The sequence below is a fragment of the Gossypium hirsutum genome, chromosome D02, assembly GCF_007990345.1.
Source record: "Gossypium hirsutum isolate 1008001.06 chromosome D02, Gossypium_hirsutum_v2.1, whole genome shotgun sequence".
Lineage (NCBI taxonomy): Eukaryota > Viridiplantae > Streptophyta > Magnoliopsida > Malvales > Malvaceae > Gossypium > Gossypium hirsutum.
The window spans coordinates 37,613,941-37,625,353 of record NC_053438.1 but is presented as its reverse complement, the minus strand read 5'-3'; the positions used below and the strand labels follow the sequence as shown (position 1 = coordinate 37,625,353).

General features: G+C 35.0%; 1 non-coding gene across 1 annotated transcript; it reads left to right on the top strand.

The window, feature by feature from the left end:
- The first annotated feature begins 3,133 nt into the window (after positions 1-3,133).
- On the top strand, positions 3,134-3,240 carry LOC121215121 (small nucleolar RNA R71). Its single transcript, XR_005910852.1, has one exon. It is a non-coding gene; the product is annotated as a small nucleolar RNA R71 (small nucleolar RNA).
- Positions 3,241-11,413: the final 8,173 nt, after the last annotated feature.

Genomic DNA, 11,413 nt, shown 5'->3' with positions numbered 1-11,413 from the left:
TAAGTTCATTAGAAGATACTCACTACAACCAAAAAAAATTGAGTATAGAACATCTTATTTTTAGAAATTAATTTTCAGGCAACCAATCCTAAGCTAAATTCACCCAATCTAGTCCCACATGTTCTAGGTGTATTTAAGAATCTAAGCTCATCATCGAACATCATAAGTATAGATTGTACTCCTCATAGACAAACAATACATAATAGTTACATTGCTGTGGCAAAACAGATTCAACTGAACTAAAATGATTATATTAAAGTGATCATACATACTAAATATAAAATGCAGCTTAAATGCACAACACACCCCCAAACCTAAGGGATTCATTGTCCTCAATGCATGACTAAATATATAAGAGAACAATCAAAGAAAAAAAATTAACAAATGCTATAGCAAAAGAAATGAAATGCAAGATGCATGAAAGAGAGAAAAAACTTAGCTAGCTTGGACTAGCATGTAGATACTTCATTCTGCCCAACGAGTGGATTTTCGGGTACCAACCTTGTATCGCCATTTCCACTTTTTAGGGGTCATTTCTTCCCCCTCCTTGTCAATCTCCATTAACTCATCTGTCAAACGATCAATGTCGCGGTCCTATGCAGATATGGGAGCTAGCGGTAAAGGTGGAATAAGGTCTTTCCCTTTGGTGGTGGCAGTATAATCCTTTTCTCCTTCTTCTTCCTTCTTAGCAGTTGGAGATGCCGTCTTCTCAGGTTCTATAGTAGAAGTTTGAGTAGGTGTCGTGGTAGTAGGTTGATTGGGTGCTTCAGTAGCAGCTTGAGTGGGTGCCTTGGCAACATCAGCAAATGGTAGCAAGGTGGCCGGGAAGATAGGAAATTCTGGCATTGGCTTCATAAAATTCTTTTGCAGGGATTTACTTAGAGCCAAATCCCTACTCCTTACATAAGTCTAATATTTAGCTTGCTGCTGCTGGGCTTGTGCCATCTTCTCAGCCAGATGAAACTGCTTATTTCAAAAAGGGACATCATTTGCTCTAATTGTTTTAAAGAGTGGATTATTTTCTATACAATAGAGCTACGAGAAACTAGAGGTGCTGTTGTGGGAGTATGCGCAGCAGAGGAGGTGGTGGCATGAATTTGTTGAGTTGCCCTGGCAGCATTAGTGCCTTGGATCTTGACAAAGATGGTCCTCATTAGCATGGCCTCCACAGTATAATCACTAGTGTCACACATGAGTTCAAAAGGTAGTGTCCATTCCGAAGCTACTACAATTGGTGCTGCTATGAGTTTTTTCTTTAACTCTTTAAAGGCTACCAAACACTATTCATCAAAATTGAAAGGTCTATCGTGCTCCAAAAAAGTGCACAAGGGTTTAGATATCTTTGAAAATTCCTTAATGAATCTTCTATATAAACCTACATGACCTAAAAAACTTCTAATATCCTTGACACTAGTGGGAGCTGGTAATTTTTTTATCACTTTAATTTTTTCTTTGTCCATTTCAATTCCTCTCTGTGATATCCAATGCCCTAGGACAATTCCTTCACGAACCAGGAAGTGGCATTTCTCCCAATTTAAAACAAGATTCATTTCTTCACAGCGTCCCAAAACCAATTCTAGATTTTTCAAACAATCCTCAAAATCATTCCTGAACGCAAAAAAATCGCCCATAAAGACTTCAAAAAAATTCCACCATGTCATAGAATATGGCCACATACAACATTGAAAATTTTTTGGGGCTTTACATAACTCGAACAGCATTCGTCTGAACATGAAAATACCATATAGACATTTGAAAGTTGTCTTCTCTTGGTCATTGAGAGCTATGGCAATCTGATTATATCCTGAATAACCATCCAAAAAATAGTGGAAAGCTTTCCCAGCTAACCTATCCAATATTTGATCAATGAATAGTAGGGGAAAATGAGCTTTCCTTGTTGCCATGTTAAGTTTGCAATAATACATACATATCCCAATCCCATGACAGTGCAAGTTGGTATGAGCTCATTATTGTCATTACTTACCACTGTGACACCTCCTTTCTTGGGTACACCTTACACAAGACTCACCCATAAGCTATCTAAAATTGGGTAAATGATGCCAGCATCAAGCCAATTAATAATATCTTTCTTGACAACTTCTTTCATGATCAGATTCATTCTTCAATGTTGTTCAATGGAATTTCTAAGGTAATCCTCCAACAAAATCTTACGCATGTAGAATACAGGGCTAATTCTTTTTATATCAACTAGGGTCCATCCCAATGCCCTCTTAGATCGTCGAAGAACTTCTAACAACCTTGCCTCTTACTCGGGTGTTAGCTTCACAAAAATTACTACGGTAAAGTACTATTGTCACCCAAATATGCATACTTCAAATCTTGCATCAATGGTTTTAAATCCAATGTAAGAGGTTCCTTTATAAAGGGTTTAGGCAGGTATAAAGGTTGATTTGATAAATCCAATGGTTCAAAATTCATCCTTGGTCTATCCACCATCTGCTTGGCTACCATAAATTCACCGAATTCCTCAAGACTTACTATATCACTCTGCTCAAGCGAGTCTTAGTCACTGTCAAAATTGATGTGGCAGTATCTAGTGAATTCCTCCACTACTATTTCTATTACCTCAATGACATGGCATCCATCATTAACATCAACATATTTCAAAGCATTAAATACGTTAAAGGTAACATGCTTATCATTTACCCTCATGATTAATTTGTCTTTCTATACATCAATTAAAGTCCTGCCTGTAGCAAGAAATGGTCTTCCAAGAAGAATCGGTCTTTCTATACATCAATTAAACATATGTTGGATTTTATGGGCATTCATCAAACACATGGTTTCACCATAATAAGCACACGATAGTTTGACTAATTTTAAGTCCTGGACTGTAGTAGGTCTTTTCATTATTTTAATCATATTAGCTAAAGAAGATACTTGGACTATCAATAAAGTGATTGTATCTAGCTCTAGAGTACCAACAGCCCTCTTACCCGTCCCAACTCTTGTGGTAGGATATTGATAATCATTGTTGGAAATCTTTTCCAAAATCTCATATGCTTCATTATAAGATTTATCCTACAAAGTGTCATTGGCAGAAGCATCAACTACCATCCTCATATGCCCATTCAACCAATTATAGAATATCTCCATTTGAGTCCAGTGTTAGAATCCATGCATCGAACATTTTCGAATTAAATCTTTGAACCATTCCTAAGCTTAATATAGTGTTTCATCCTCCAATTTTCGAAAAGATGTGATGTCATTTCTAAGCTTGGATTTCATATTTGAGGGGTTATACGGTACTGAAAACCACTAGCAAAGATCATTTCATGATGCCACTGTTCCCGACGACAGAGCATTTAGTTATGCCTTCGCACGATCTCCTAAATAATATTGAAATACTTTAAGCCGCAAAGCATCTTCAGGAACACCCTACTGCCTAAATGAGTCACAAACCTCTAGAAAAAGTCATAAATGCAATTTTGGATCTTCAGTGGGTAGTCCACCAAATTGTCCTACTATTTGTAACATCTGAAAGATTACTGATTTTAGCTCAAACTAATGTGCCTGTATTTGTGGTCTGACTATCCCTGGATTCAAGTCATCCAAAATTGGCACAACATGCTCTTAGATTAGTCTATCTCGATCATCTATCACCCTACAAACATAAGGATTAGTGCCTTGACCATTCAAATTATCATTCATACAAGGTACCACCCTACGAATAGAATAATTAGCATCTTGACCATTTGGATTATCATTGAGACCAGGATCATTCTCTTTCCAAGTATTTTTTGTAGTTCTTTTCACATTCTTTTGAAAGTTCTTTGGATCTCTAGGTCAAAAGGATATTCTTTGTTAGCAAGAATGTGATGCGATCCGCCTCGATAATGTGAGTTGAGTCATCTTAGTTGCCTGGTCGTAGACGAGAAAGTATCGTTCCAAACTTGTATTAGGTTTGTAATCGGCTAAATAATAGGATAATGGGTGTAAATAATGTTCAAAGTAGGTTAAGTATGGTTTGAATAGGTTGGGCTAACAAAGAATTAAAGATAGGTAATATGATAAGTAGGTGGAATGGAAATCGAACTCAAGCATCAAGAACGAACCAACACTATTGAGAGTGTGACTCAGGACTTATATAGCTTAAGGTGGTTTAGTGAATGAAACAAGGGGACCTTGACCCATTACCTAACAAGGTAGAACTAAAGGTATAAGGGATAGGGTGAACGCTACACCAAGATGGTGATAAGTTCAAGAAGAGAATCAGATTGATGCCACTAATGAGCAGATAAGTCAAGTGAGACTCGGACGAAATTTGGAGAGGAAAAAACCTCACAAAGAACTCAAAGTTCATTCAAATGGATAAAAGTTTTGACAAAATTTCCTACAAATTGAAAATAGCTAAGTATTTATAGCTATGACAGAGGCTAACCGAATAGACAAATTACATAGCTTAATGACTAAGTATTTGGCTTTAAATAAGCTGAAATAATCTTGAATAAATCCATAAGCCTTCCTTTTCCATGTTCAGCCTTTGGGGATGCCACAAGTCAGCTTAATGAGGAAGGAATTCAGCTGAATGAATTTGAAAGCATTGGGAGCTAATTGGGCATGTCTAGGTTCGGCCATGAGCTTAAAGGAGTTCAATTAATTTTCGTTTTTTAGTCGAATGTTGAAGGCATTGATTGGGCAGCTTAAATAGTCATTAGAAGTGTGAACACCAAGTTGAAGAGCCATTTGAATGTGAATGCTTATAACCGAATGGACTTCATTTGTGAATGGGGAATTCAGTAAGTGTGAACACCTTTAAGGCTTCCTTGGAAAGATCTTCGACCAACTTGAGAAATTGATGGGCAGCTACTCCTTGGCCAAATAGGTTCTTTGAGAAGCCAAACAATTAGCCACCATGCATTGTAGCCGGCCATGTATGAATCTCTCCATTCGTTGTAACCATTCGTTCATGCACCTAGCATTAATCATCCTTCATGAATTTGGCTGCACCAAAATACAATGAACACATTAATGGAGTTAAGGCAAGCTTAAATTCAGCTGGAAAAAAATAAATTCATACCTTAGACACATTAATAAAATATAACAAAGCTAATACAAATTAAATATTGACTTATTAGGTCACATTAATTCGGCTAGCTCAAATTTTACTAAAAAACATGTAATAAGCTATAATGAGATAATAAACTAATCAATGAGCTAAAACAACATAAACTAATTAAAGTAATCACTTAGTTTATTCTAGAAATAAAGTATGAGCTGGAAATAAATTAAAATGAGCTCAAACGAGCTAAAAGAAGCTAAACGGAGTTTGGGAAAACTGAAGAGGAGCTAAGGTCGACTTGTAAGAGGTTGCAAGGAGTCCTCGTTGAACTGGTGGCTTCTTCAATGTTTTCGGACAATGATTCAGCCTATATTTGGGTGACTAAGGCCGAAATGGCCTCTTTAAAGAGTTTAGCTTGAGCTCGCGTTATAGGACCTTTGGCCAGCACCATCAGATCCTTGCTTGAGCTAGGTGAGCTTCGAGGCATGCTCGCATCAGAATGCCTCTTCTCATGAACTAATGGAAAACCTTTGGAAATTAAATATAACTAAGTTAAATAAAACTAATGGAATTAAGCAAAATAACTGAACCAAATTACACCAAATTGTTCATCCTTGGCAACGACACCAAAAACTTGTCGTGTGTGATTATGATATGCAAATTGTGCAAGTATACACGTCGAATCAATTAATAAAGTGATAAACAAGTTAAGTACGCAGTGATAAATTAAAATAATAAGCATGAGTGCAAAATGTATACTGACTAATATTGGAAAATCCTAAGGCAAAGAAAGAATAAAAATGTAATGCCAATTACGAGAATGATTACAAGAATAAAAGGTGAGCGAATAAATAAATAATTAAGAATGTTATGGCAAAGATGCTGCGGCGACAGATTGAAGGTCTACGATGTTGATTTGGATTGCTAGGATTACTAAGAATCTACCCTTACTTTCAGTTGCCTTAACATATTTTTACTTAATATACTGCTTAAAAGAGACCTAAAGTGAACTACTTCTTTCGATAGCAAGGTCTCAAGTTACCTGGCCTGTGTCTATAGGCCTTATCACAGTACCTTACACTATTTTTTCTTCATTTCATATGATCATTGCTCTACTTCTAGAGTCTAATACAAGTATTTGTCGAGTACTTGCTCATATCATTCAATTATAGTCCAACTAATCCAACCTTTTCAGAATTAGATTCAGTTTTATGGGCATACTGCACATTCATCTATGTCTAAAGAATATACGCATACACTTGGGAAACAAAACAATTGAATGAAAAAATAAATTAAGTCAAATATCCGCTTCAACTATTAAAGAAAATAAAAGTTTCCATCATGTAATCCCAACCCTATGATATTTAACTCATGGGTCAATGTTTAAAATTGAATTTTGAAATAACACCCAACATAATTTTGATCAAATTAATTTACGGAGAACAACATAAGAAATAATGGAAAAACTTAGGAAGATGGTTGTCACCAAATCAATCTGCAATCCAGCGGCACAGTGTCCTATAATGGCTACGAAGGACTGCCTTCGGTCTCCTCTTTTTGTCTCTACTTAGTCGCTACCCTCAATTGTTGCCTCCGGATCTCCACACTTAGGGCTTCCTCCCTCAGATTTTTATAGGCTTTTTCTTCTTAGAATAGCTCCAACAGCCCACAATATATTCTCTTTTTTTTTAGGCAGAATTTTCTAGTACAAGTAGAGTTGAGCTGAAACTGGTAAGTGCTAAATGTTGACTCGATCATCTTCCTAAATTGCCACGGCATATAAGATGGCAACCTGTCCAACCTTTTGTCTCGACAAACCTTCACTCATGTATATCTTTCTCCATTTCCTACACCTACCAAACTACCAAAAACAACCCTTTCACACAAAATTAAAAGTATCTATCATGTATACACAGTCCAAGCTCCTAATGCAAATGATAAAATACTAATAAAATATCTTAAAATGCCACTAAGTGTACCTAAGTACAAAAATTTAACTTGGTCTAAAGGCATGAAATATAACTCTTTTCAAGTGTTATCACATCCCGACCCATAGCTCGTGTGAGTATTATTGAAAAGGATACGGTTACATGAAAAGGCATGCTATGTGTGAGTATTCTCGAGTATCCAATGTAATTCTAAATAGCTCAACAGGTAAGTAAAGGTTATTGTAAATGTATGAATACAAATTTGTGGTTATAAATGATCTTATGAAGTGAAAAATTAGTGTTTGCAAATGAATGGAAAAAGGTTAATAATCAAACATGTGAGAAAAGATGAATGAATGCAATTCATTTCATGATATATGCCATGTTTCTTTGACGATATATTTTTAAGTTATCTACTAACTATGTGGATTGTTGTGAATAGGAATGCAAAGTATCTATATGATTTAATAAGCATGGTTGAATGATTTAATGTTGATGTTCGATAAGTGTAAGTTTCTATTTACGAGCATACTAAGCACTACTTTCTTAAGTAGTTGTTTTTCTTCAGTTTTGTAGATCATCAAAAGCTCAATTGATTGGAACTTGTCAGAGTCCTATCACACTATCCAACAATCACTTTGGTAGTGTTTGGTTATCTTGGTTATGGTTATAAATGGCATGTATAAGGTTTAAATGTAATAGATGTTGTGAATATGTTATATGGCCAACTTGGTATGGTTATATCTTTTGAGTATATGTTAGTTTGAACTTGTGATGCTTGGTAAGAATGTGTCCTTTGGTCACTATGAGTGAAATGTAAATATATGACTTGAGATATGCTTATATGTGGTTGAAATGATTGAAAGGTTTGTGGTTGTGGTGATTTATGTTAAGGTTATAATGTGATTTTGAATTGGTATGAATTGAGGTGCCTTTGAATGGCATATTGGTTAGAATTTGTTGGTTGATTGGTTTAATATGTTTTGAGTGTGTTTAGAGAGTGTTTTGGTTAATTAAAGAACTGTGTAAATGGTGTATCTTTTTGGGCAAGGATAGGTATTATAATGGCTTGTTTTAGGGGCTAAATTCAGAGCACATGACGTAGGACACGAGCTATCATACAGCCGCGTGCCATACATAGTCACCTCACATAGTCGTGTTTTATTTATGTTTTAGGCGCAGGTTTAACACGGTCTGAGACACGAACTACGACACAGTCATGTTACACAAAATAGTTTGTTATATGGTCTAACACACGGCTTAGGACATAGCCATGTGATCCAACATCGAATCTACACGCGGTTTGGCCCAAGGCCATGTGTCCCTATTTCAAATACACACATGGACGAACACATAGCCTGGGACACAGCCGTCTGTCCCTACTTCAAATGTTCACACACAGCCTAGCCACATGGCTGTGTGACCCCTGTTTCCCAGTTTTTTATGTTTTTCCAAAATTTTTTGTTTTGATTCAAATTGATCTTTGATTATTTTCAAATTGTTTTTAGGTCCTCGAAGGCTCGATTTAAGTCCCAAATGTGTATTTTTCTATGATTGTAATGCGTTATTGGAAATTAATATTAAATTCTATTATTGATCTATTTTGAAGTTAAAGATTCTATTTTGTATAGTAATGCTCCATAACTCTAATCTAGCGATGGTGATGGGTTAGGGGTGTTACATTATAAGCATAAGTGTAGGATAGGAAATTTAGATTAAACAACTTCTAATTAAAGGAAGAACTAAAATAACGTTTCAATGATGGATCATCATTTTATGCCCAGATCTGTGATTGATCTAGTTAGATTCAATAGTGGGTGTTCGAAAGGGTCGACTACTGCATTGGATCTACTAAATCAAGGTGTTGTTTTAAATTAATATAAATTATGTATGATTAATTGTTATGTAAAATATATATAATGATTTATACTCTATTAAATTCTCTGAAATGTGCAAATATGCAAATACACTATGTATTCAAAAGGGAATGCTAAATTCGTTAAAAAGAATGATGTCACACCATAAATTTGGATAACCCAAATTTTAGGTGCATAAGTGAAAAGATGTCTGTTTTGGCACTCTCTAGAAGTTAGTTCGCCAAATTGTAGCTTCAGGTGATTTAATGTTTCAGGCGTATTAAGTATTCGCCAAAGTATATCATAATTCAGTCTTCTATGTGTTCTTCAGTAAAGAAAGAAGATGACATATAGGAAAAGTAAGCTTTGTGTATGTCAGTGCCAAATGTATATTATGCCTATTTTATTCCAGTATTATGAAGGGAAAGTCTTAGTAACTAAATCTGTTTATAAACCAACTAAACGGGTTGGACAAATGGCATTTGGAAAAGACTTCCATTTATGTTTCTTTCATATTTTGTAGGCTATTAATAAGAGCATATTCTGAAATTTTGGGACACTTGTCAAATTCCACTAAATAGGAGTGGATTATATATATGTGTGAGAAAGGTTCGTGAGAAGGTTTTCTTCTTCCCTCAGAGTAATTCTTTAATTCTTTCTTTTCATAATTATTAAATGTTATTTTTGGTTTGTCTTCTGATGTGCTCTGGAAGCTAAGGGTTCTTGAATAAGATTGAGGTGTTCCATCTCTTGGTAAGTCTGGAAACTTGTCATGTGAATAAGGATGCTATGAAGTATATGGGTAGTAAGTTACGAATGAGAAGCCTTGCACGGGAATTTTTTGTGATTGAAATGTTAGCAATCAGTCTATAAATGGTTTTAATGATGAATTCATGTTCTGTAAGAAGTTGCTGCTACCAGTTTGAATTGGATGTCTAAGTTTGAAGCTGGTAGCTACAGTAGGTGAATCTTAGGTAAGTCCCTAATATATATTCCTACAATTTTTTGTAAACAAGTCTACTGTGATTGATGTCTTAGAAATGATGAGTGTGTAAATGAAAGATTGTTGAAAATAAGTATGTATCTTTGATATTGGTCCCTGTGAGTCTAAAACATAATAAACTATGTGTATAGGTGAATATGATTCTGTGGAGCAACTATGCGTATGTGTTTGGAATGTGTATTGTGAGATATGACTGTGATGATGTGAGTGTAGCATGTAATAAAGTATGTTTTGGTTAAAAAGATGAGTTACTCTACTTGAATGTGTAATATATGATTAGAAATTGTTAGGGGAAATGGGGGTGTCTATGAGTCTGTAGAGATTGAGTTATGAGTTTGTTCACTACGGTGGTATACAATGAATTCCATCGGGACAATTAAAAAGAATTCTAATATCTAAATTCTGAAGAAATTTCATGGCCATGGCACATTCTAGAAAGGGCAGATAAGCCACATTATTGATTGGGGTTCTCTGCGTGTCCCAAGCGATGATGGGCAAACCTCACATGATGTTAGTTTAGGCAAATCCATATCACAAACAAGACAGTTATAGGGTGCCTGTAATGTTTAGGATTGTCCAAGTGTACACAGTCGTTATCAAGTAATAAGTAAGTAAAAGAATTATCATCTCCACAGGGGTTGTATCTGCTAATCAAATAATTGAAAAGGTATTAATTTACAAGTTGGTAAAGAAAACACAATAATTTTTAAGTGATAGATGTTAAACTTAAATTAATTAACTAGATGCAAATTAACCTAAAAGCAAATGAGATGAACTAAAATGCAGGGTGATGGTTTAGCAGCAATTTCCCAAGTTCAACATGAATAAGCTAGAACAATTACAACACTTAACTCAATCCATTTTCATCATTTTTAACAATGTTCGAAAAATATTCCATGGAAACTCGATCATTCATTAACTGGGAATCTCATATAAGTTCAACTAAATCTTATACTTGGAAAAATATGCATAAACCAATGTCATAATATAACTAAGGATTCCTTAGAATTTATGCGAAGTAACAGGGTGGATTAGGTTTGAAACAATTTAATCACATAAACCTAAAGTTATGCAAGGTAATAAGTTATCTTAGTCTATTACAAACCCTAATTTATTTTGATTAGTATATAAAATTAAACAACCACTTTCTAATTATCGTGTCTATTAGTTATCATCTTATTAGGATTGACGAACTAATTCTAATGCATCCAAACGTATTTTAATGCATGAAATACATAATGGTTTTAATTGTAAGCATGAACAATTGAGGCACAAAACAATATAAACATGTACTAACAGAATTTTATCCAGTCATTGCAATTATCCTAGCTAAACAAAATTAAGTCATCATTGTCAATGAAAAAACATCACAATAATTTGCAAACATGTTGAATAACTAAGAAAAAAAATTAAAGAATAGAAAAAAAGAAACTCTTGATGATTTTGGTGATTCTCCGAAGACCGATCGTGATGGCTTCCTCCGATTCACATGATTTCTCCTACAAAAATGCTCCTCCAGGTGGCCGGCCAAAAGTGGTTTTCCTCAAGGGAAATGCTAGATAAGGGAGGTGGAGAAATGGACGACTTATGCGTGGAATAAAAG